The sequence below is a fragment of the Cottoperca gobio genome, chromosome 17 (assembly GCF_900634415.1).
Source record: "Cottoperca gobio chromosome 17, fCotGob3.1, whole genome shotgun sequence".
NCBI classification, from domain to species: Eukaryota; Metazoa; Chordata; class Actinopteri; order Perciformes; family Bovichtidae; genus Cottoperca; species Cottoperca gobio.
The window spans coordinates 94,750-109,956 of NC_041371.1; the positions used below are offsets into that span (position 1 = coordinate 94,750).

The 15,207-nt window shown below is 45.2% G+C and overlaps 1 protein-coding gene across 1 annotated transcript in view; it reads right to left on the bottom strand.

Annotated features, from left to right (window-relative positions):
• Positions 1 to 15,207, bottom strand: part of LOC115022926 (PEX5-related protein-like) — a 35,978-nt gene that overhangs the window by 16,892 nt on the left and 3,879 nt on the right. The gene's annotated exons all lie outside the window — the stretch shown is intronic.

Consider the following 15,207-nt stretch of genomic DNA (forward strand, 5'->3'; position numbering starts at 1 on the left):
GACAGACAGTGAACTAACTACAGAGGCAGACAGTGAACTCACTACAGGGACAGACAGTGAACTAACTACAGAGACAGACAGTGAACTAACTACAGAGACAGACAGTGAACTCACTACAGGTACAGACAGTGAACTCACTACAGGGACAGACAGTTAACTAACTACAGGGACAGACAGTGAACTAACTACAGGGACAGACAGTGAACTCACTACAGGGACAGACAGTGAACTAACTACAGGGACAGACAGTGAACTAACTACAGGGACAGACAGTGAACTAACTACAGGGACAAACAGTGAACTAACTACAGGGACAGACAGTGAACTACCTACAGGGACAGACAGTGAACTAACTACAGGGACAGACAGTGAACTAACTACAGGGACAGACAGTGAACTAACTACAGGGACAGACAGAGAACTCACTACTGGGACAGACAGTGAACTAACTATAGGGACAGACAGTGAACTAACTACAGAGACAGACAGTGAACTCAATACAGGGACAGACAGTGAACTCAATACAGGGACAGACAGTGAACTAACTACAGAGACAGACAGCGAACTAACTACAGGGACAGACAGTGAACTAATTACAGAGACAGACAGTGATCTCACTACAGGGACAGACATTGAACTCACTACAGAGACAGACAGTGAACTAACTACAGGGACAGACAGTGAACTAACTACAGGGACAAACAGTGAACTAACTACAGGGACAGACAGTGAACTCACTACAGGGACAGACAGTGAACTAACTACAGGGACAGACAGTGAACTAACTACAGGGACAGACAGTGAACTAACTACAGAGACAGACAGTTAACTAACTACAGAGACAGACAGTGACCTAACTACAGAGACAGACATTGAACTCAATACAGAGACAGACAGTGAACTAACTACAGGGACAGACAGTGAACTAACTACAGAGACAGACAGTTAACTAACTACAGAGACAGAGAGTGACCTAAGTACAGGGACAGACAGTGAACTAAATACAGAGACAGACAGTGAACTAACTACAGGGACAGACAGTGAACTAACTACAGAGACAGACAGTTAACTAACTACAGAGACAGAGAGTGACCTAAGTACAGGGACAGACAGTGAAGTAATTACAGGGACAGACAGTGAACTAACTACAGAGACAGTGAACTAACTACAGGGACAGACAGTGAACTAACTACAGAGACAGTGAACTAACTAGAGGGACAGACAGTGAACTAACTACAGGGACAGACAGTGAACTCACTACAGGGACAGACAGTGAACTAACTACAGAGACAGACAGTGAACTAACTACAGGGACAGACAGTGAACTAACTACAGAGACAGACAGTTAACTAACTACAGAGATAGTGAACTAACTACAGGGACAGACAGTGAACTCACTACAGGGACAGACAGTGAACTAACTACAGAGATAGTGAACTAACTACAGGGACAGACAGTGAACTCACTACAGAGACAGACAGTGAACTCACTACAGAGACAGTGAACTAACTACAGGGACAGACAGTGAATTAACTACAGGGACAGACAGTGAACTCACTACAGAGACAGTGAACTAACTACAGGGACAGACAGTGAACTAACTACAGGGACAGACAGTGAACTCATTACAGGGACAGACAGTGAACTTACTACAGGGACAGACAGTGAACTCACTACAGGGACAGACAGTGAACTCACTACAGGGACAGACAGTGAACTAACTACAGGGACAGACAGTGAATTAACTACAGGGACAGACAGTGAACTCACTACAGAGACAGTGAACTAACTACAGGGACAGACAGTGAACTAACTACAGGGACAGACAGTGATCTCACTACAGGGACAGACAGTGAACTAATTACAGAGAAAGACAGTGATCTCACTACAGGGACAGACAGTGAACTCACTACAGAGACAGACAGTGAACTAACTACAGGGACAGACAGTGAACTAACTACAGGGACATACAGTGAACTAACTACAGGGACAGACAGTGAACTAACTACAGGGACAGACAGTGAACTAACTACAGGGACAGACAGTGAACTAACTACAGGGACAGACAGTGAACTAATTACAGGGACAGACAGTGAACTAACTACAGGGACAGACAGTGAACTAATTACAGGGACAGACAGTGAACTAACTACAGGGACAGACAGTGAACTAACTACAGAGACAGTGAACTAACTACAGGGATAGACAGTGAACTAACTACAGAGACAGTGAACTAACTACAGGGACAGACAGTGAACTAACTACAGGGACAGACAGTGAACTAACTACAGGGACAGACAGTGAACTACCTACAGGGACAGACAGTGAACTAACTACAGGGACAGTGAACTAACTACAGGGACAGACAGTAAACTAACTACAGGGACAGACAGTGAACTAACTACAGGGACAGACAGTGAACTCACTACAGAGACAGGGAGTGAACTCACTACAGGGACAGACAGTGAACTCACTACTGAGACAGTGAACTAATTACAGGGACAGACAGTGAACTAACTACTGAGACAGACAGTGAACTCACTACAGAGACAGACAGTGAACTAACTACAGGGACAGACAGTGAACTCACTACAGAGACAGACAGTGAAGTAACTACAGAGACAGACAGTGAACTTACTACAGGGAAAGACAGTGAACTCCCTACAGGGACAGACAGTGAACTCACTACTGAGACAGATAGTGAACTCACTACAGAGACAGTGAACTAACTACAGGGATAGACAGTGAACTAACTACAGAGACAGGGAGTGAACTCACTACAGGGACAGACAGTGAACTAACTATAGGGACAGAAAGTGAACTAACTACTGAGACAGACAGTGAACTCACTACAGAGACAGACAGTGAAATTACTACAGAGACGGTGAACTAACTATAGGGACAGAAAATGAACTCACTACCGGGACAAACAGTGAACTAACTACAGAGACAGACAGTGAAGTGACTACAGAGACAGACAGTGAACTCACTACAGAGACAGTGAACTAACTACAGGGACAGACAGTGAATTCACTACAGAGACGGTGAACTAACTATAGGGACAGAAAATGAACTCACTACCGGGACAAACAGTGAACTAACTACAGAGACAGACAGTGAACTCACTACAGAGACAGTGAACTAACTACAGGGAAAGACAGTGAATTAACTACAGGGACAGACAGTGAACTAACTACAGGGACAGACAGTGAACTTACTACAGGGACAGACAGTGAACTCCATACAGGGACAGACAGTGAACTCACTACAGGGACAGACAGTGAACTAACTACAGGGACAGTGAACTAACTACAGGGACAGACAGTAAACTAACTACAGGGACAGACAGTGAACTAACTACAGGGACAGACAGTGAACTCACTACAGAGACAGGGAGTGAACTCACTACAGGGACAGACAGTGAACTCACTACTGAGACAGTGAACTAATTACAGGGACAGACAGTGAACTAACTACTGAGACAGACAGTGAACTCACTACAGAGACAGACAGTGAACTAACTACAGGGACAGACAGTGAACTCACTACAGGGACAGACAGTGAACTCACTACTGAGACAGATAGTGAACTCACTACAGAGACAGTGAACTAACTACAGGGACAGACAGTGAACTAACTACAGAGACAGGGAGTGAACTCACTACAGGGACAGACAGTGAACTAACTATAGGGACAGAAAGTGAACTAACTACTGAGACAGACAGTGAACTCACTACAGAGACAGACAGTGAAATTACTACAGAGACGGTGAACTAACTATAGGGACAGAAAATGAACTCACTACCGGGACAAACAGTGAACTAACTACAGAGACAGACAGTGAAGTGACTACAGAGACAGACAGTGAACTCACTACAGAGACAGTGAACTAACTACAGGGACAGACAGTGAATTCACTACAGAGACAGTGAACTAACTATAGGGACAGAAAATGAACTCACTACCGGGACAAACAGTGAACTAACTACAGAGACAGACAGTGAACTCACTACAGAGACAGTGAACTAACTACAGGGAAAGACAGTGAATTAACTACAGGGACAGACAGTGAACTAACTACAGGGACAGACAGTGAACTTACTACAGGGACAGACAGTGAACTCCCTACAGGGACAGACAGTGAACTCACTACAGAGACAGTGAACTAATTACAGGGACAGACAGTGAACTCACTACAGAGACAGACAGTGAAGTAACTACAGAGACAGACAGTGAACTTACTACAGGGGCAGACAGTGAACTCCCTACAGGGACAGACAGTGAACTCACTACAGGGACAGACAGTGAACTCACTACTGAGACAGATAGTGAACTCACTACAGAGACAGTGAACTAACTACAGGGACAGACAGTGAACTCACAGCAGAGACAGACAGTGAACTCACTACAGAAACAGTGAACTAACTACAGGGACAGACAGTGAACTAACTACAGGGACAGTGAACTAACTACAGGGACAGACAGTAAACTAACTACAGGGACAGACAGTGAACTAACTACAGGGACAGACAGTGAACTCACTACAGAGACAGGGAATGAACTCACTACAGGGACAGACAGTGAACTAACTATAGGGACAGACAGTGAACTAACTACTGAGACAGACAGTGAAGTGACTACATAGACAGACAGTGAACCTACTACAGAGACAGGCAGTGAACTCACTACAGAGACAGGGAGTGAACTCACTACAGGGACAGACAGTGAACTAACTACAGGGACAGACAGTGAACTCCCTACTGGGACAGACAGTGAACTCACTACAGAGACAGTGAACTAATTACAGGGACAGACAGTGAACTAACTACTGAGACAGACAGTGAACTCACTACAGAGACAGACAGTGAACTAACTACAGGGACAGACAGTGAACTCACTACAGAGACAGACAGTGAAGTAACTACAGAGACAGACAGTGAACTTACTACAGGGACAGACAGTGAACTCCCTACAGGGACAGACAGTGAACTCACTACAGGGACAGACAGTGAACTCACTACTGAGACAGATAGTGAACTCACTACAGAGACAGTGAACTAACTACAGGGACAGACAGTGAACTCACAACAGAGACAGACAGTGAACTCACTACAGAGACAGTGAACTAACTACAGGGACAGACAGTGAATTAACTACAGGGACAGACAGTGAACTCACTACAGAGACAGTGAACTAACTACAGGGACAGACAGTGAACTAACTACAGGGACAGACAGTGAACTCACTACAGGGACAGACAGTGAACTTACTACAGGGAAAGACAGTGAACTCCCTACAGGGACAGACAGTGAACTCACTACAGGGACAGACAGTGAACTAACTACAGGGACAGACAGTGAACTCACTACAGAGACAGGGAGTGAACTCACTACAGGGACAGACAGTGAACTAACTATAGGGACAGACAGTGAACTAACTACAGAGACAGACAGTGAAGTGACTACAGAGACAGACAGTGAACTTACTACAGGGACAGACAGTGAACTCCCTACAGGGAAAGACAGTGAACTCACTACAGAGACAGTGAACTAATTACAGGGACAGACAGTGAACTAACTACTGAGACAGACAGTGAACTCACTACAGAGACAGACAGTGAACTCACTACAGAGACAGACAGTGAACTAACTACAGGGACAGACAGTGAACTCACTACAGAGACAGACAGTGAAGTAACTACAGAGACAGACAGTGAACTTACTACAGGGACAGACAGTGAACTCCCTACAGGGACAGACAGTGAACTCACTACACGGACAGACAGTGAACTCACTACTGAGACAGATAGTGAACTCACTACAGAGACAGTGAACTAACTACAGGGACAGACAGTGAAATCACTACAGAGACAGACAGTGAACTCACTACAGAGACAGTGAACTAACTACAGGGACAGACAGTGAATTAACTACAGGGACAGACAGTGAACTCACTACAGAGACAGTGAACTAACTACAGGGACAGACAGTGAACTAACTACAGGGACAGACAGTGAACTCACTACAGGGACAGACAGTGAACTTACTACAGGGACGGACAGTGAACTTACTACAGGGACAGACAGTGAACTCACTACAGGGACAGACAGTGAACTAACTACATGGACAGACAGTGAACTCACTACAGAGACAGACAGTGAAGTAACTACAGAGACAGACAGTGAACTCACTACAGGGACAGACAGTGAACTCACTACTGAGACAGATAGTGAACTCACAACAGAGACAGTGAACTAACTACAGGGACAGACAGTGAACTCACTACAGAGACAGACAGTGAACTCACTACTGAGACAGACAGTGAACTCACTACAGAGACAGACAGTGAACTCACTACAGAGACAGTGAACTAACTACAGGGACAGACAGTGAAATCACTACAGAGACAGACAGTGAACTTACTACAGGGACAGACAGTGAACTCACTACAGGGACAGACAGTGAACTAACTACAGAGACAGACAGTGAACTCACTACTGAGACAGTGAACTAACTAAAGGGACAGACAGTGAACTCACTACAGAGACAGACAGTGAACTCACTACTGAGACAGACAGTGAACTCACTACAGAGACAGACAGTGAACTCACTACAGAGACAGTGAACTAACTACAGGGACAGACAGTGAACTCACTACAGAGACAGACAGTGAACTCACTACTGAGACAGTGAACTAACTACAGGGACAGACAGTGAACTCACTACAGAGACAGACAGTGAACTCACTACAGAGACAGACAGTGAACTAACTACAGGGACAGACAGTGAACTCACTACAGAGACAGACAGTGAACTCACTACAGAGACAGACAGTGAACTCACTACAGAGACAGTGAACTAACTACAGGGACAGACAGTGAACTCACTACAGAGACAGACAGTGAACTCACTACTGAGACAGACAGTGAACTCACTACAGAGACAGTGAACTAATTACAGGGACAGACAGTGAACTAACTACTGAGACAGACAGTGAACTCACTACAGAGACAGACAGTGAACTAACTACAGGGACAGACAGTGAACTCACTACAGAGACAGACAGTGAAGTAACTACAGAGACAGACAGTGAACTTACTACAGGGACAGACAGTGAACTCCCTACAGGGACAGACAGTGAACTCACTACAGGGACAGACAGTGAACTCACTACTGAGACAGATAGTGAACTCACTACAGAGACAGTGAACTAACTACAGGGACAGACAGTGAACTCACAACAGAGACAGACAGTGAACTCACTACAGAGACAGTGAACTAACTACAGGGACAGACAGTGAATTAACTACAGGGACAGACAGTGAACTCACTACAGAGACAGTGAACTAACTACAGGGACAGACAGTGAACTAACTACAGGGACAGACAGTGAACTCACTACAGGGACAGACAGTGAACTTACTACAGGGAAAGACAGTGAACTCCCTACAGGGACAGACAGTGAACTCACTACAGGGACAGACAGTGAACTAACTACAGGGACAGACAGTGAACTCACTACAGAGACAGGGAGTGAACTCACTACAGGGACAGACAGTGAACTAACTATAGGGACAGACAGTGAACTAACTACAGAGACAGACAGTGAAGTGACTACAGAGACAGACAGTGAACTTACTACAGGGACAGACAGTGAACTCCCTACAGGGAAAGACAGTGAACTCACTACAGAGACAGTGAACTAATTACAGGGACAGACAGTGAACTAACTACTGAGACAGACAGTGAACTCACTACAGAGACAGACAGTGAACTCACTACAGAGACAGACAGTGAACTAACTACAGGGACAGACAGTGAACTCACTACAGAGACAGACAGTGAAGTAACTACAGAGACAGACAGTGAACTTACTACAGGGACAGACAGTGAACTCCCTACAGGGACAGACAGTGAACTCACTACACGGACAGACAGTGAACTCACTACTGAGACAGATAGTGAACTCACTACAGAGACAGTGAACTAACTACAGGGACAGACAGTGAAATCACTACAGAGACAGACAGTGAACTCACTACAGAGACAGTGAACTAACTACAGGGACAGACAGTGAATTAACTACAGGGACAGACAGTGAACTCACTACAGAGACAGTGAACTAACTACAGGGACAGACAGTGAACTAACTACAGGGACAGACAGTGAACTCACTACAGGGACAGACAGTGAACTTACTACAGGGACGGACAGTGAACTTACTACAGGGACAGACAGTGAACTCACTACAGGGACAGACAGTGAACTAACTACATGGACAGACAGTGAACTCACTACAGAGACAGACAGTGAAGTAACTACAGAGACAGACAGTGAACTCACTACAGGGACAGACAGTGAACTCACTACTGAGACAGATAGTGAACTCACAACAGAGACAGTGAACTAACTACAGGGACAGACAGTGAACTCACTACAGAGACAGACAGTGAACTCACTACTGAGACAGACAGTGAACTCACTACTGAGCCAGTGAACTAACTAAAGGGACAGACAGTGAACTCACTACAGAGACAGACAGTGAACTCACTACTGAGACAGACAGTGAACTCACTACAGAGACAGACAGTGAACTCACTACAGAGACAGTGAACTAACTACAGGGACAGACAGTGAACTCACTACAGAGACAGACAGTGAACTCACTACTGAGACAGTGAACTAACTACAGGGACAGACAGTGAACTCACTACAGAGACAGACAGTGAACTCACTACAGAGACAGACAGTGAACTAACTACAGGGACAGACAGTGAACTCACTACAGAGACAGACAGTGAACTCACTACAGAGACAGACAGTGAACTCACTACAGAGACAGTGAACTAACTACAGGGACAGACAGTGAACTCACTACAGAGACAGACAGTGAACTCACTACTGAGACAGACAGTGAACTCACTACAGAGACAGACAGTGAACTCACTACAGAGACAGTGAACTAACTACAGGGACAGACAGTGAACTCACTACAGAGACAGTCAGTGAACTAACTACAGGGACAGACAGTGAACTCACTTCAGAGACACTGAACTAACTACAGGGACAGACAGTGACTTAACTACAGGGACAGACAGTGAACTCACTACAGAGACAGTGAACTAACTACAGAGACAGACAGTGAACTCACTACTGAGACAGACAGTGAACTCACTACAGAGACAGACAGTGAACTCACTACAGAGACAGTGAACTAACTACAGGGACAGACAGTGAACTCACTACAGAGACAAACAGTGAACTTACTACAGGGACAGACAGTGAACTCACTACAGGGACAGACAGTGAACTAACTACAGAGACAGACAGTGAACTCACTACTGAGACAGTGAACTAACTACAGGGACATACAGTGAACTCACTACAGAGACAGACAGTGAACTCACTACTGAGACAGACAGTGAACTCACTACAGAGACAGACAGTGAACTCACTACAGAGACAGTGAACTAACTACAGGGACAGACAGTGAACTCACTACAGAGACAGACAGTGAACTCACTACTGAGACAGACAGTGAACTCACTACAGAGACAGACAGTGAACTCACTACAGAGACAGTGAACTAACTACATGGACAGACAGTGAACTCACTACAGAGACAGACAGTGAACTAACTACAGGGACAGACAGTGAACTCACTTCAGAGACACTGAACTAACTACAGGGACAGACAGTGACTTAACTACAGGGACAGACAGTGAACTCACTACAGAGACAGTGAACTAACTACAGGGACAGACAGTGAACTAACTACAGGGAAAGACAGTGAACTCACTACAGGGACAGACAGTGAACTTACTACAGGGACAGACAGTGAACTCACTACAGGGACAGACAGTGAACTCACTACAGGGACAGACAGTGAACTAACTACAGGGACAGACAGTGAACTAACTACAGAGACAGACAGTGAACTAACTACAGAGACAGACAGTGAACTCACTACAGAGACAGACAGTGAACTCACTACAGAGACAGACAGTGAACTAACTACAGGGACAGACAGTGAACTAACTACAGAGACGGACAGTGAACTAACTACACAGACAGTGAACTAACTACAGAGACAGACAGTGAACTCACTACAGAGACAGACAGTGAACTAACTACAGGGACAGACAGTGAACTATCTACAGGGACAGACAGTGAACTAACTACAGAGACAGACAGTGAACTAACTACAGAGACAGACAGTGAACTACCTACAGGGACAGACAGTGAACTAACTACAGGAACAGACAGTGAACTAACTACAGAGACAGACAGTGAACTCACTACAGAGACAGACAGTGAACTCACTACAGGGACAGACAGTGAACTAACTACAGAGACAGACAGTGAACTAACTACAGAGACAGACAGTGAACTAACTACAGGGACAGACAGTGAACTCACTACAGAGACAGACAGTGAACTAACTACAGAGACGGACAGTGAACTAACTACAGGGACAGACAGTGAACTCACTACAGAGACAGACAGTGAAGTAACTACAGAGACAGACAGTGAACTTACTACAGGGAAAGACAGTGAACTCCCTACAGGGACAGACAGTGAACTCACTACTGAGACAGATAGTGAACTCACTACAGAGACAGTGAACTAACTACAGGGACAGACAGTGAACTAACTACAGAGACAGGGAGTGAACTCACTACAGGGACAGACAGTGAACTAACTATAGGGACAGAAAGTGAACTAACTACTGAGACAGACAGTGAACTCACTACAGAGACAGACAGTGAAATTACTACAGAGACGGTGAACTAACTATAGGGACAGAAAATGAACTCACTACCGGGACAAACAGTGAACTAACTACAGAGACAGACAGTGAACTCACTACAGAGACAGTGAACTAACTACAGGGAAAGACAGTGAATTAACTACAGGGACAGACAGTGAACTAACTACAGGGACAGACAGTGAACTTACTACAGGGACAGACAGTAAACTAACTACAGGGACAGACAGTGAACTAACTACAGGGACAGACAGTGAACTCACTACAGAGACAGGGAGTGAACTCACTACAGGGACAGACAGTGAACTCACTACTGAGACAGTGAACTAATTACAGGGACAGACAGTGAACTAACTACTGAGACAGACAGTGAACTCACTACAGAGACAGACAGTGAACTAACTACAGGGACAGACAGTGAACTCACTACAGAGACAGACAGTGAAGTAACTACAGAGACAGACAGTGAACTTACTACAGGGAAAGACAGTGAACTCCCTACAGGGACAGACAGTGAACTCACTACAGGGACAGACAGTGAACTCACTACTGAGACAGATAGTGAACTCACTACAGAGACAGTGAACTAACTACAGGGACAGACAGTGAACTAACTACAGAGACAGGGAGTGAACTCACTACAGGGACAGACAGTGAACTAACTATAGGGACAGAAAGTGAACTAACTACTGAGACAAACAGTGAACTCACTACAGAGACAGACAGTGAAATTACTACAGAGACGGTGAACTAACTATAGGGACAGAAAATGAACTCACTACCGGGACAAACAGTGAACTAACTACAGAGACAGACAGTGAAGTGACTACAGAGACAGACAGTGAACTCACTACAGAGACAGTGAACTAACTACAGGGACAGACAGTGAATTCACTACAGAGACGGTGAACTAACTATAGGGACAGAAAATGAACTCACTACCGGGACAAACAGTGAACTAACTACAGAGACAGACAGTGAACTCACTACAGAGACAGTGAACTAACTACAGGGAAAGACAGTGAATTAACTACAGGGACAGACAGTGAACTAACTACAGGGACAGACAGTGAACTTACTACAGGGACAGACAGTGAACTCCCTACAGGGACAGACAGTGAACTCACTACAGAGACAGTGAACTAATTACAGGGACAGACAGTGAACTCACTACAGAGACAGACAGTGAAGTAACTACAGAGACAGACAGTGAACTTACTACAGGGGCAGACAGTGAACTCCCTACAGGGACAGACAGTGAACTCACTACAGGGACAGACAGTGAACTCACTACTGAGACAGATAGTGAACTCACTACAGAGACAGTGAACTAACTACAGGGACAGACAGTGAACTAACTACAGGGACAGTGAACTAACTACAGGGACAGACAGTAAACTAACTACAGGGACAGACAGTGAACTAACTACAGGGACAGACAGTGAACTCACTACAGAGACAGGGAATGAACTCACTACAGGGACAGACAGTGAACTAACTATAGGGACAGACAGTGAACTAACTACTGAGACAGACAGTGAAGTGACTACATAGACAGACAGTGAACCTACTACAGAGACAGGCAGTGAACTCACTACAGAGACAGGGAGTGAACTCACTACAGGGACAGACAGTGAACTAACTACAGGGACAGACAGTGAACTAACTACTGAGACAGACAGTGAACTCACTACAGAGACAGACAGTGAACTAACTACAGGGACAGACAGTGAACTCACTACAGAGACAGACAGTGAAGTAACTACAGAGACAGACAGTGAACTTACTACAGGGAAAGACAGTGAACTCCCTACAGGGACAGACAGTGAACTCACTACAGGGACAGACAGTGAACTCACTACTGAGACAGATAGTGAACTCACTACAGAGACAGTGAACTAACTACAGGGACAGACAGTGAACTAACTACAGAGACAGGGAGTGAACTCACTACAGGGACAGACAGTGAACTAACTATAGGGACAGAAAGTGAACTAACTACTGAGACAAACAGTGAACTCACTACAGAGACAGACAGTGAACTTACTACAGGGACAGACAGTGAACTCCCTACAGGGACAGACAGTGAACTCACTACAGGGACAGACAGTGAACTCACTACTGAGACAGATAGTGAACTCACTACAGAGACAGTGAACTAACTACAGGGACAGACAGTGAACTCACAGCAGAGACAGACAGTGAACTCACCACAGAAACAGTGAACTAACTACAGGGACAGACAGTGAACTAACTACAGGGACAGTGAACTAACTATAGGGACAGACAGTGAACTAACTACAGGGACAGACAGTGAACTAACTACAGGGACAGTGAACTAACTATAGGGACAGACAGTGAACTAACTACTGAGACAGACAGTGAAGTGACTACATAGACAGACAGTGAACCTACTACAGAGACAGGCAGTGAACTCACTACAGAGACAGGGAGTGAACTCACTACAGGGACAGACAGTGAACTAACTACAGGGACAGACAGTGAACTCCCTACTGGGACAGACAGTGAACTCACTACAGAGACAGTGAACTAATTACAGGGACAGACAGTGAACTAACTACTGAGACAGACAGTGAACTCACTACAGAGACAGACAGTGAACTAACTACAGGGACAGACAGTGAACTCACTACAGAGACAGACAGTGAAGTAACTACAGAGACAGACAGTGAACTTACTACAGGGACAGACAGTGAACTCCCTACAGGGACAGACAGTGAACTCACTACAGGGACAGACAGTGAACTCACTACTGAGACAGATAGTGAACTCACTACAGAGACAGTGAACTAACTACAGGGACAGACAGTGAACTCACAACAGAGACAGACAGTGAACTCACTACAGAGACAGTGAACTAACTACAGGGACAGACAGTGAATTAACTACAGGGACAGACAGTGAACTCACTACAGAGACAGTGAACTAACTACAGGGACAGACAGTGAACTAACTACAGGGACAGACAGTGAACTCACTACAGGGACAGACAGTGAACTTACTACAGGGAAAGACAGTGAACTCCCTACAGGGACAGACAGTGAACTCACTACAGGGACAGACAGTGACCTAACTACAGGGACAGACAGTGAACTCACTACAGAGACAGGGAGTGAACTCACTACAGGGACAGACAGTGAACTAACTATAGGGACAGACAGTGAACTAACTACAGAGACAGACAGTGAAGTGACTACAGAGACAGACAGTGAACTTACTACAGGGACAGACAGTGAACTCCCTACAGGGAAAGACAGTGAACTCACTACAGAGACAGTGAACTAATTACAGGGACAGACAGTGAACTAACTACTGAGACAGACAGTGAACTCACTACAGAGACAGACAGTGAACTCACTACAGAGACAGACAGTGAACTAACTACAGGGACAGACAGTGAACTCACTACAGAGACAGACAGTGAAGTAACTACAGAGACAGACAGTGAACTTACTACAGGGACAGACAGTGAACTCCCTACAGGGACAGACAGTGAACTCACTACACGGACAGACAGTGAACTCACTACTGAGACAGATAGTGAACTCACTACAGAGACAGTGAACTAACTACAGGGACAGACAGTGAAATCACTACAGAGACAGACAGTGAACTCACTACAGAGACAGTGAACTAACTACAGGGACAGACAGTGAATTAACTACAGGGACAGACAGTGAACTCACTACAGAGACAGTGAACTAACTACAGGGACAGACAGTGAACTAACTACAGGGACAGACAGTGAACTCACTACAGGGACAGACAGTGAACTTACTACAGGGACGGACAGTGAACTTACTACAGGGACAGACAGTGAACTCACTACAGGGACAGACAGTGAACTAACTACATGGACAGACAGTGAACTCACTACAGAGACAGACAGTGAAGTAACTACAGAGACAGACAGTGAACTCACTACAGGGACAGACAGTGAACTCACTACTGAGACAGATAGTGAACTCACAACAGAGACAGTGAACTAACTACAGGGACAGACAGTGAACTCACTACAGAGACAGACAGTGAACTCACTACTGAGACAGACAGTGAACTCACTACAGAGACAGACAGTGAACTCACTACAGAGACAGTGAACTAACTACAGGGACAGACAGTGAAATCACTACAGAGACAGACAGTGAACTTACTACAGGGACAGACAGTGAACTCACTACAGGGACAGACAGTGAACTAACTACAGAGACAGACAGTGAACTCACTACTGAGACAGTGAACTAACTAAAGGGACAGACAGTGAACTCACTACAGAGACAGACAGTGAACTCACTACTGAGACAGACAGTGAACTCACTACAGAGACAGACAGTGAACTCACTACAGAGACAGTGAACTAACTACAGGGACAGACAGTGAACTCACTACAGAGACAGACAGTGAACTCACTACTGAGAC